Genomic DNA, 12714 nt, shown 5'->3' on the forward strand with positions numbered 1-12714 from the left:
TCTGTGGACTCCACACAGGGACAAGACCTCAGGGAGCACAGAGGGATGTTTCGGTTGCGGACATGGGCAGGAACCCGCGTCTGCCTCCTTCGGTCGGAGATCCCGGTAATATGCCTTGTCTCTCCCAGTCTCAGTAACCACCCCCGCCATGGGTTTAAGTGAGTTCAAGGGTTATGTGAACTGGTGGACACCACGCCCGCGCGGCGCTCACGGAGCGCGAGCACAGCCTCGCTTCCCCGCAACTGGAGCGGGATAGACCGCACGTCCCAGCGCCACCCACCGGCGCCCACCCAAGGAGCCAAACGGAAGCGCCCCTTACACGTCACTTCCGCCAACCGAGGGGGCGGGCTCGGCACCGGATGCGGAAGTCACTGCAGGGGTCAGTTGGGAGGGTGGTCTTTGAGGCGGAGGTGTTAGAGAAGGGGGTCAGTGCACGGAGAGAAGCTACATGCTTTCGCTACATGCCTTCTCCACGTGGTTTGAAGAAAAAAAAACAGGGGGAATCCGGGCGCCACAGTGGCCATTCTCCGGTGGCCGGAGCATGTCACCCAGAAACGGCTCCCTCAGAGGCCAGTGGGAGCGCCTGGCGGGCGGCGCGCTTGATGGCGCCGAGCATACTGGGAGGTGTGGTCCCGGCGCGACCCGAAGTTTCTGGGTAGTGTAGTCCTGGCGTCCTGCTGGAGTGGCCCCCGAGCTGGTGGCTCTAGTGACCCCTTGTTCTTTGGTGGCGCTGGTGACTGTGGCTCCCGCGGGCCCTCGCTGCAGCCGTGCCCTTCCCCGCGCAGAAAGGTAAGTCCTGAAAGACTGGCCTGCGGGCTGGGGCTGGAGACGGTTCGGGTGGTGGGGAGAGGAGGTGGCGGCGGGGACGCGCTGTCGTGGCTCAGGCCGTGCCCTACCGGGTGTCACATTTGGGGAATGTGGGCGCGCATCTCCGAGGGACGTGGGTGAAGCCCAGCCGCGATGCCCAGTGGTGGCGGCTGCTGGGCTCCGGCCTCCTCCTAGGTTCGGCCTTGGCCGAAATAGCGGTATTGGGAGAGGCGGTCGCTCATGCCACGAGTCCCCGCGTTTAGGGGTTTGAGTAAGTAAGCTTCGGGGGCCTTATGTTTCCGAGGGGGTGACAGGTGCCAGCAGGCCCCGGTGCCAGGTGTCTCGAGTTCTGGTGGGTGGGAGCTGGTAGTCTTCTTTCGGGCCCGGCTACCCGTCGGCTTTGCTGAGGCCTCCCGCGGATGGGCGGCCGGCGTGGGCCAACGCGCCCGGGATGGGCTGGGTGTGGAGTGGCCATTTTGGCGCGATCTTGCGGGGTGCGTGTGGGGGGTGTCTCAGTTTGGCTGGTCGCCCCTGGGTTTGGGACTTGGAGGAAGAGGTCGTCTGGGGCCCACCGAGCAAGTTTTTCAGAGGTCCTGGAAACCATCATTGATCACGGGAATCAAGGATTTAGACATCTCTGGTGTGGCCCGGCTTTGGGATCTTACGTTCCATTTTAAATTTTTATTACGGAGAAATTTTAAAGGGAAATAAATAGAACTCCGTAGATCATCACGCAGACTTAACCCTTATCACCTCGTGAACAATCTTGATTCATCTCAGAATGATACACAGAATCCTTACAACCCGCAGAGGTTCGCTGTCACTGCCCTGCTTAAGAGCCTGGCCTCCACGGCCAGATTGCATCCAGACTCTGTCACCTTATAACTGTGTCACCTTAGGCAAGAGACTGACCTCACTGTGCCTCGGTTATCTCATCTGTAAAATGAAAATAATAAATCTTACTTCACTGGGTTGGGAGGCTAGAATGAGGTGAAACTCATCCAGCGCCCGGAACAGTCTCCGGTATATACTAAGTGCCCAGTGAGTGTGAACTTCCCTAGTAAAGATCAGCGGTGAGAGAGGATCAGCTAAGGCCCGTGTTCTAGCCTACATAACAGCTCTGTTCCCAGCAAGCTGCCCGCAGTCTTTTCTTCTGTGTCAGGTCCCTTCCTGATGCCTTTAAGGAAGAGGAAACCCTACCCTGCTGGAGCTTGAGAGTTTCCAGCGACTCTCCTGAACCTTTCGGTTCTCATTCTGCCCCCTGTGGCTCCTGCCTGCCCAGAGAGGACTGCCTGGTGGGCCAGGGGAGGACCCTGGGCTCCTGACAGCCCAGCCTCAGGTGGGGGCCGCTTGCCTTTTGCCTGCTGGACCATGGGTGGGTTTCCTTCGCTCAACTTTGACATCTTGTGCCTTGTAATGCCCCATTCCCGGGATCAGGGCCCCAGCTGGTTTCCCCAGGAAGCAAGGCCTGTTGTAAGGGTGGCCATTTTCACAGGGACTGTTCTTCAGACCCAGCGTCCTCCTTCACTACCCCTCCATCCTGGCGCCAGCGCTCCGTCTCGGCGTTTGCTCACACCTGCTCACTCCCGGGGCTTGTCCGCCGTGAAGGCCTCGGCCTTCTGGTCTTGTTCCGTCCAGCGCTCTCACTGCCTTTTTGTCCCAGGCCTGTCATTTCACACACAGTTACCTCAGAAGGCAGCTTACACATAAGGACTTCTTGTTGTAATATAACCACAATTTCATCATTACACCCAACAAAATGAATAGTTCCTTTTCCAGTTGTTTTAAAGTTTCTTTCAGTCAGAACAGCTCTGGTCAGAGACAGGAGAGGGAGATGTATGTGGAATTCGGTGTGGTGGTTTTCCCTGTCTCTGCCCCTCTCCCCGCATTTCTTCTAACCTTGCAGATCTGGTTAACATCTGCAACTTCTGCCCTTGGTACAAGCTGGGCCTCTTTGTTCTTTGCAGACTTACCTCCTGTTCGGTGGCTGCCGTGTTCTCTCCCCTGTGCTGTGCGCTGGATCCCCTTCTTCTTCCCCGTCTCCACTCCTGCAGCGCCCTTGCTCCTGCCTCTTCTCCACCTTCTTCTCCCTCTGCCCCCCCTTCCCCCACCGCTGCCTCTTGAGTTGGGCACCTGAGGTATAAATACTGATCTTGCCATTCAGCCTGCTAGAAAGGGACCTTTCTAATCGTTTGCTTCTGTCCCCACTCCAAAGTCTGACTGCCCAGATTCAAATCTCAGTTTCACCATATCTAGCTGTGTGGCCCTGAGCATGTTATGTTGCCTCTCTGAGCCTTCTGTTCCTCATCTGCCAAATGGGGATCAGAATGGTGTCCACCTGACAGGGATGTTGGGTGTGATAACCCTAGCCATGCGGTTAGAGCGCCTAGTACATAAATACTCAGTAACTGTTCGTTAGAATTATTATTAATGCTTCCAACTTGTTCTCCAAGTCACCCTTTCAGTGTCCTCCCCTAATCCCCACACTCGTCAGACCCTGCTTTACAGCTGCATGGAAACTTATTCCATTGTCTGCTTTTGTTTCTCCGTACCTCTCTGCTTGAGCATCAACTCCTGTGATGAGCTGGGACGGGCTCCCCCGGCAGAGCACGCTGCACGTCCCCAGCAGTATTCCCGGGCTCCCATTCGCTGTGGGATGCTTGACACATCAGGACCCCAGGGCTCAGGCTGTGTCATGACTGTCCAGCTGTCCCATTGGACTGGGAGGTGGTTCTTTGACGGTCGGGTGCCTTATCTTGTGCTTCTTGAGCCACTGATAGGGTTCCTGGGACCGGGTTAAATGAGTGCCAGGTTAAGTGAGACTAAGTGAGTGATGCATGGTGAAGACATGAGTGTCATCCTTGCTGGAAGGATGGAAGTTCACATGGGGAGTCTGATTGGAGAGTGCGCTGTGGGCATTAGTGGAGTGAGCCCTGAATAGCAAGTTAGTGTGGACTTGATGTGGGTGCGGGAGGGACCCAGTAAAGGGTCCTGAGCAGAGCAGGGACCACAGTTTCCCTCCAGCTCTTGCCCTGCAGCTTTCCTCCCCTTCAGAGCTAAACTCCTTGAAAGAATTCTCTTTTCTTGATGTCTCCGTTAATATCCTTCCATTGCCTTTTAAATATTCCAGTAAGGCTTTTCAGCTTTACCCACTAAAAAATATTCTTTGTCTAAGTTACCACTGAGCTTCCTGTGGCTAAATACCAGTCCATGCTCAGCAACATTTTACATAGTTGCATTCGTCTTAGGATCTCCTTTCATGTTGCTGTCCCTGGTTTCCAGGTTTTCCTCCTACCTCATAGGCTGCGCCTCCTCTGTCTCCTTGGCTGGCTTCTTTACTCCCAGAACCCCTGTGGAAGGCCCCGCTTCAGCTCCATCTCTCCTTGGTGGCCCCGTCCACTCTCAAGGCCTGAGATGCCATCCCTCTGAGGTTCAGCCAAGATCTCTCTCTTCAACTCCAAATCCCAGTCTCCTGTCTACTTGGCATTTCCACTTGGGTATCTCATGGGCATCCAAACTTGATGTGTCCAACAACAAACTCTGATCAACTCCTGTAAACATGCCCCGACCCTGTGGAGGATGGACAGTTCTTTCAGGGAGTTAAGCTGTAAAAGGGAGCAGAGACATGGCAACGCCTTCAGCTTCCTCAGGCTCAGAACTTCGGAGTCATGCTCGACTCCTTTCTTGCTCTTACACTCCATATCCCCAGTAAGCAGCCTCCGCCGCTCCTGCTGTGGTCCGGGCCACCACCTCACCTGGATGGTCATAGCCCTTGAGTGATCTCTCTGCTTCCTTCCTTGTCCCTCTCAGTACAGCTGTATTAGTCAGTTCAGCAGGCAGGTCATGCATTTGCTCAAAGACCTCCAGTGGCTTCTCACCTCAGTCAAAGTCAGAACCTCCCCCACTCAGTGTCAGTCACCGCATACCAGCCACAGTGAACTGTCTCTGTGCCTTGACGGTGCCAGGCCGACTCTCGCCTCAGGGCCTTTGCACTGGCTGTTCTCTTGCATGTGATGCTCTCTTCAAAGTTACTCACTTGGCTCATCCCTCACAGCCTTCAGATTTTTATTCAATCATCTTCTCAGCAAGGCCTTCCTAACCACTATTTAAAATCTCAAAACCCCGTCTCTTTTGTGTTACTTCTTTTCTGCTTCCCTGCTTTATTTTCTTTATCTCACTTATTACTTTCTGATCTGGTGTGTGTTTTATTTGTTAATTTAATATGTCCATCTTCCTTCTCTAAACTTGCATGTCAGTGAGGGCAGATGTTTTTGTCTTTGTTCACTTCTGTATCCCCAGGGTCTAAGATAGTGTCTGTCGCACAGTAAGAGCTTAGGACATTTTTAATAAGTAATCCAGCCATGTGTAGGTGGAGCTAATTCTGGGAGGAACGGATCAGACTGGCCGGGATGTCGGGAGATGGTCTGCAGAGCCTCTCTCAGGAGGGACTGTCCCTTCCCCAGATGGGTTGGGGGTGGGAGGCATAGAGAGTTCTTGGAGGTGGACTCAGTAGGCCTTGGTGACTGGTGTGATTTGGCAGGAAGAGAAGTACACCTGGTGCCCGAGTCAGCATGTGGGTGATGGGAAGGATGCTTCTGTCATTAACAGAGCTGAAGAAGGCAGAGGCACAGCATGTCTGTGAGGGCTTTCATTACTGATTGCTGCACAACAAGCTCCCCAAGCCCATGGCGTAGAGGAACCACCATGTTATCATCTCTCCCAGTTCCTTCGGTTAAATCCGCTGGGCAGTCCTTCTGCTCCGTGGGAGTTATAGATCCAGCTGAATTTTCCCCCAAAGTCACTTGTGGACTCTTTTGGGTTGGACCATCCAAGACGGTTCCGTCACACATCTGGTGCTTTAGTGGACTGGCTGGAAGGCTGGGGGCACCTGGGCCCCACACTCTCTCTTCGTGGAGTATCGGGGCCTCTGCTTCCGTGTGGTCCCTCCAGCAGGGGAGTTGAAGTTCTTAAAGTGGCATCTCGCGCCTCCTGAGAGCATAAGCTGTGTAGCCTTCTTAAGACTTAAGCCTGTGGGACTTCCCTGGTGGTCCAGTGGGTAAGACTCCACACTCCCAATGGAGGGGGCCTGGCTTCAATCCCTGGTCAGGGAACTAGATCCGACATGCTGCAGCTAAGACCCAGCACAGCCAAAATAAATAAATAAATATTAAAAAAAAAAAAAAAGACTTAAGCTTGTAACTGACAGAGTGTCACTTGTGCCACATTTATTGGTTAAAGCAGGAATGAGGTCAGTCTGAAGCAGCTCCCAATGTTTGAAGTTGAAATAATTTGAGCAGCAAAATAGTGATAATATTCTTTTTATTTTATTTTATTTTTTCACATCTTTATTGGTGTAAAATTGCTTCACAATGTTGTGTTAGTTTCTGCTGTACAACAAAGTGAATCAGCCATATGTATACATATATCCCCATATCCCCACATATATCCCCATATCCCCTTCCTCTTGAGCCTCCCTCCCACCCTCCCTATCCCACCCCTGTCTATCCCACCCCTCTAGGTCATCACAAAGCATTGAGTTGATCTCCCTGTTCTGTACAGCAGCTTCCCATCCATCCATTTTACATTTGGTAGTGTATATATGTCAATGCTACTCTCTCACCTCATCCTCTTTTATTTTTTTATTGGAGTATAGTTGCCATACAATGTTGTGTTCGTTTCTGCTGTACAGCGAAGTTATCAGTTGTACATATACATATATCCACTGTTTTTTAGATTCTATTCCTATATAGGTCATTACAGAGTATTGAGTAGAGTTCCCTGTGCTATATAGTAGGTTCTTTTTAGCTATCTATTTTATATATAGTAGTGTGTATATGTCAGTCACAATCTCCCAATTTATCCCTTCCCCCCCGCAACCTTTCCCCCCAGTAACCATAAGTTTATTTTCTATATCCGTGACTCATTTCTGTTTTTTAAGTTCATTTGTACCATTTTTTTAGATTCCACATATAATAAAGTGATAATATTCTAATATAACCCATAGGATAAACTGTAAATCCACACTGAAATAAATAAGAAGGGACAACTCTTGCTTACAGAAGAATTCCAATTAATTAATTAATTTATTTTTCATATTTATTTATTTATTTATTTGGTTGCACCGGGTCTTAGTTGCAGCAGGCAGGCTCCTTAGTTGGATCATGCAAACTCTTAGTTGTGGCATGCATGTGGGATCTAGTTCCCTGACCAGAGATCGAACCCAGGCCCCCTGCATTGGGAGCATGGAGTCCTATCCACTGTGCCACCAGGGAAGTCCCCAGTTAATGAATTTAGAATGAAAGAGGGAAATAGAACATTGTCATTTGGTCAACACCACAGTAATAATTGTTGCAGACAGGTCCCACAAAATTATGCTGAAATTAGTGGGTGGAAGATTGAAGAGAAATACGTTATTTGTATAATCTCAAAGTATCTCTCCCAAGATACATATTAATTATAAAGGGAAAAAGAGTGACTTTGCAATGGAGAAAGCCAGCAGACACTGCCTTAACCAAGTGATCAAGATTAAGGTTAACATCATCAATAATGAAACATATCAATATCACGAACCCCTTGATAGGGTGCACTGAAAAAGACACATGACTTCTGAGGAATTCTAGCCCCAAATGAACTAATATCATTCTAATCATTTTTTAAAAATCAGATAAACCAAAATTGACGGATGTTGTTCAAAAATGTCACTTTCATGAAAGAAGGAACTGTCACAGATTGGAGGAGATGAAAGATATATGACAGCTAAATGCAATGTTGGAAGCTCAGTTGATATCTGGACCAGAGGAAGGACAGGACATTAGTGGAAAAACTGTTGAAATGTGGTTAAGAGTTGTAGTTTAGATAATAGTATTATATCAATGTTAATTTCCTGGTTTTGATCATTGTATTTTGGTTTTCCAAGATGTTAACATTAGAGAAAACTAAGTGACGGTTATATGGGAATTGACATTTTTGCAACTTCTTTTTAAGTCTAAAATTAAAAATGAAAAGTTTTATGGATTCATCAATCTTACATTGAATTGGATATTGGAAGAATGAGAGTTGAGTTTTGTTAAAGAATATTTCAGTATGTATAAATGCAATCATGATTTTTCTTCTTGGATCTGTTCATTAATATAGTGTATTATAGTAATGGATTTTCTAATATTGAACCAGTCTTACGTTTCTGGGTAAATCCCACTTTGTCATGGTGGAATATTTTCTTATTGCTTTGAATGATGGTATATTTTTGCCATGCATTTAATGTGGTAAAATATATATAACATAAGATTTACCATCTTAACCATTTTCAGTGTATAGTTCAGTAGCGTTAAGTACATTCATATTGTTGTGCAACCATCCGCACTCTCCACCTGCAGAACTGAAACTCTGTACCCATTAAACAGTAACTCTCTATTTCCCCTTCCCCCCAACTGCTCTCAACCTTCATTCTGCTTCCTGTCTCTATGGATTACTCTAGGTACCTCATATAAGTGGTATCATATAGTATTTGTCCTTTTGTGTTTGGTTTGTTGCACTTAGCATAATATCTTTAAAGTTCATCCATGTTGTAGCATGTGTCAGAATTTTTTTTGAGGCTGAATAATATTCATTGTATGTATATACCACATTTTGTTTATCCATTCATCTATTGACAGACACTTGGATTACTTTCACATTGTAGCTATTGTGAATAATGCTGCTCACACAAGTGTACAAATATCTGTTCAAGTCCCTGCTTTCAGTTCTTTTGGGGAAATACCCAGAAGTGGAACTGGTAGATCATATGATAATTTCTTTTTTTTTTTGATAATTTCTATTTTTAATTTTTTGAGGAACTGCTATATTATTTTCCATAGTGGTTGCACCATTGTACATTCCCCCCAGCAATGCACAAGGGTTGAATGACGATTATGAAAAGTCTGATGGAAGTCTGGTATATTTTTTGCCTAGAGTCACTTAGGATTTTTGTTGTTATTCTTCAAAGTCTGATAGTTTTTCCAGTAGATACCTTGAAGTTGTTGGTTGTGAGTCAATTCTTCCCTTGTACTCTGTAAGCCCTTTCATATTTAGATTCAGGTCATTTTAAAAAAAAATTTTGTTGGAGTACAGTTGATTTACAATGTTGTGTTAGTTTCAGGTGTACAGTAAAGTGATTCAGTTATACATATACATATATTCATTCTTTTTTAGATTCTTTTCCCATATAGGTTATTACAGAGTATTGAGTAGAGTTCCCTGTGCTATACAGTAGGTCCTTGTTGGTTATCTATCTATATCTATCTATATATTTTATATGTAGTAGTGTATGTATGTTAATCCCGAGCTCCTAATTTATGCCCCCCCCCACATTTCCCCTTTGGTAACCATAAGTTTGTTTTTGAAATCTGCGAGTCTGTTTCTGTTTTGTAAATAAGTTCATTTATATCATTTTAAAAAATTAGATTCCAGGGGCTTCCCTGGTGGCGCAGTGGTTAAGAATCCGCCTGCCAGCGCAGGGGACACGGGTTCGAGCCCTGGTCCGGGAAGATCGCACATGCCACGGAGCAACTAAGCCTGTGCACCACAACTACTGAGCCTGTGCTCTAGAGCCCGTGAGCCACAACTACTGAGCCTGGGCACCACAACTACTGAAGCCTGAGCGCCTAGAGCTCATGCTCCACAACAAGAGAAGCCACCGCAGTGAGAAGCCCACGCACTGCAAGGAAGAGTAGCCCCCACTCGCCGCAACTAGAGAAAGCCAGCGCACAGCAACAAAGACTCAACGCTGTCAAAAATAAAGAAAATAAATAAATTTAAAAAAATTAGATTCCACATATGAGTGATATCACATGATATTTGTCTTTCTCTTTCTGACTTATTTCACTTAGTATGATTATCTCTAGGTCCATCCATGTTGCTGCAAATGGCATTATTTCATTCTTTTTTATGGCTAATAGTCCATTGTATATATGTACCACATCTTTTTTATCCATTCCTCTGTTGATAGACATTTAAGTTGCTTCCGTATCCTGGCTACTGTAACTAGTGCTGCAGTGAACATTGGGGTGCATGTATCTTTTCTAATTATGGTTTTCTCTGGGTATATACACAGGAGTGGGATTGGTGGATCATATGGTAGTTCTATTTTTAGTTTTTTAAAGAACTTCCATACTGTTCTCCATAGTGGTTATACCAATTTACATTCCCACCAACAGTGCAAGAGGGTTCCCTTTTCTCCACACCCTCTCCAGCATTTATTGTTTGTAGATTTTTTGATGATGGCCATTCCGACCAGTGTTAGGTGATCCTTCATTGTAGTTTTGATTTGCATTTCTCTGATAATGAGTGATGTTGAGCATCTTTTCATGTGCTTTTTGGCCATATGTATGTCTTCTTTGAAGAAATGTCTATTTAGATCTTCTGCCCATTTTTTGATTGGGTTGTTTTTTTGACATAGAGCTGCATGGGCTGCTTGTATATTTCGGAGATTAATCCCTTGGCGCTTCATTTGCACATATTTTCTCCCATCCTGTGGGTTGTCTTTTCATTTTGCTTATGGTTTCCTTTGCTGTGCAAAAGCTTTTAAGTTTAATTAGATCCCACTTGTTTATTTTTGTTTTCATTTTCATTACCCTAGGAGGTGGGTCAAGAAAGATATTGCTGTGATTCATGTCATCTATTTTTGAAGTTTTCTTGGGTTATAGTTTTAAATATTAGTTCTGTTCCCTCCCCACCCCCACCCCAACCCTTTTTTGGTTTATTTCTTTGTTTTCTTCTGCAGGAGCTGCAATTATACAAATGAAATTCTTTGTCTGTTTTCCATTTCAACCATTTTTTCTCTAACTCTTTTTACTTCTTTCTTTCATTTTCATCTCCTCCTGTTAGCTTTCAGTGGCCATCATGTTTTCATGTCACTCTATTCTTCCTTGGTGTCTTACAATTTAGTCTTCATTTCTTTCTTTTTTTTTGGTTGTGTGGTTTGCAGTATCTTAGTTCCCCGCACTTATTTGCAAAACAGAAACAGACTCACATATTTCAAAAACAAACTTATGGTTACCAAAGGGGAAATGAATTGATAATTGATTCCAATGGCCAATTTTTGTCCTTCATTATTGCTTTAGGTTTCTCTGGTTTTGTTCACAATGCAGCGTTTTTTCTGTGTATACTTTTTACGTTTTAAAAGAAAAATCTTAAAAATAAAGGAGTCAATAGCATAATGAACGTCCTTATGTGCATCATCTTGATTTAACACTTGTTTATATTTTGCCATATTTGTTGCATCTGGGTTTTTGGTTTTTGGGTTCCTTTGGTGTTTGAGAATTTTTTAGTAATTTTTTATTAATGGAAAAATTTCAAACATATTCAAAGCAAGGAAACTATAATAAAACCCCAGCTTTAACAGTAAACACTGTGTAGCAATCTTGGGAGGGGGGTGGTTTGTCCAATTTTTCCTGAAGTGTTTTTTTTGTTTTGTTTTTATAAATACATTTATTTATTTTTGGCTGTGTTGGATCTTCATTGCTGCCCGTGGGCTTTCTCTTGTTGCAGCCGCAGTGCGTGGGCTTCTCATCGTTGTGGCTTCTCCCATTGCAGAGCACGTGCTCTAGGGCTCAGCAGAGCACGGGCTGTAGGGCTTATGGGCTTAGTTGCTCCATGGCACATGGGTTCTTCCTGGACCAGGGCTTGAACCCGTGTCTCCGGAATTGGCAGGCGGATTCTTAACCATTGTGCCACCAGGGAAGCCCTCCTGAAGTGTTTTTAAAAGCAATCCCATGGATCATTTCATCTATAAATACTTCAGTGTATATTTTTTAAAACAACCACAATAATACCATTTTCACAACCCCTCAAATTAATAATGATGTGTTAACATCTACAGTCAAGTAGAGAGCCTGAAAAAGTCCTTCTACATTTAGTTTGTTGGGATCAGGAGAGTTTGGGACCAAACCTACTGAAGGCCTGACTCTGAACTTTTTTCCAGGGCCCTGGTAAAAACCAGAGTGTTACACTTCCACCGTGCCACCCCTCCCCCAGCTGTGGGGTTGGAGAGCAGACCCTGCCTCGCTCACTGGGAGAGCATTTCCAGCTGACACCCTCTAATTTCTGCTTTCCTTACATGGATCTGCCTTCTGAGATATCATCCTTTAGTGATACCAGGAAAAATGGCCACAGGGTCCTGGGAAGCCAGGGTAATGGTGAGTGTTTCCTGCATTTCCACACTGGCTGTCGCAGGATGGGCACAATCCTTTCTCTTGTCTTGACCACCTTGTTGGCACCTGGCAAAGTCCAGCTCTAGTCCTGGAAGTGTAACTTATCTTACCTGCAGCCTGTTTGACCATGACTTGGTCAGTTTAGGAAGTTACCATCCCTGGAAATATTACCCGTGGAAAGGCACAGGATCAGAAAAGATGCAAGAAAAACCTTTAGTTTACACCTCAGATTGAACCCTGGCACGGAGACACAGTACAACAACAAAAACAAAAACCAAGCAAATCTGGGGAATCTGAGTTCCAGAGTTGCCGTACTATGTGGGCTTACTAGACAAAAGACTTTAAGACAGCTGTCAGAGCTAATGGAAAACATGAACGAGGTCAAGAAAACAATGTAAAAACAAAATGGAAATGTCAGTAAAGAGATAGAAAACATGAAGAGGAACCAAGAAGCTTAATGAACTCTAAGTAGGATAACCTCTTAAAAGAGACCCACACCAAGATACATTATAATCAAGCCAAAGGCAACAGAATCTTGAGAGCAGCAACAGAGAGCTCAGAACTTAATCACAGATGTATGATCAGGTGATTTTCAACAACACTACCAAGACCATTCCATGTGGAAAGGACAGTCTATTCAATAGACACTGCTGGGAAAACTTATACCCACATGGAAGAGAATGAAAATTAACTCAAAATGGATCAAAGACCTAAAAAGGTA

General features: G+C 45.5%; 1 protein-coding gene across 1 annotated transcript in view; it reads left to right on the forward strand.

Moving 5' to 3' along the window:
- Nucleotides 1-684: 684 nt before the first annotated feature.
- Nucleotides 685-12714, forward strand: part of ZNF133 (zinc finger protein 133) — a 28010-nt gene continuing 15980 nt past the window's right edge. The window contains exon 1 of the mRNA XM_082671290.1: nucleotides 685-789. The gene's annotated coding sequence lies outside the window, so the exon portion shown is untranslated. The remainder of the gene's footprint in view (nucleotides 790-12714) is intronic.

This window comes from Grampus griseus (genome assembly GCF_964374135.1).
Source record: "Grampus griseus genome assembly, chromosome: 14".
Lineage (NCBI taxonomy): Eukaryota > Metazoa > Chordata > Mammalia > Artiodactyla > Delphinidae > Grampus > Grampus griseus.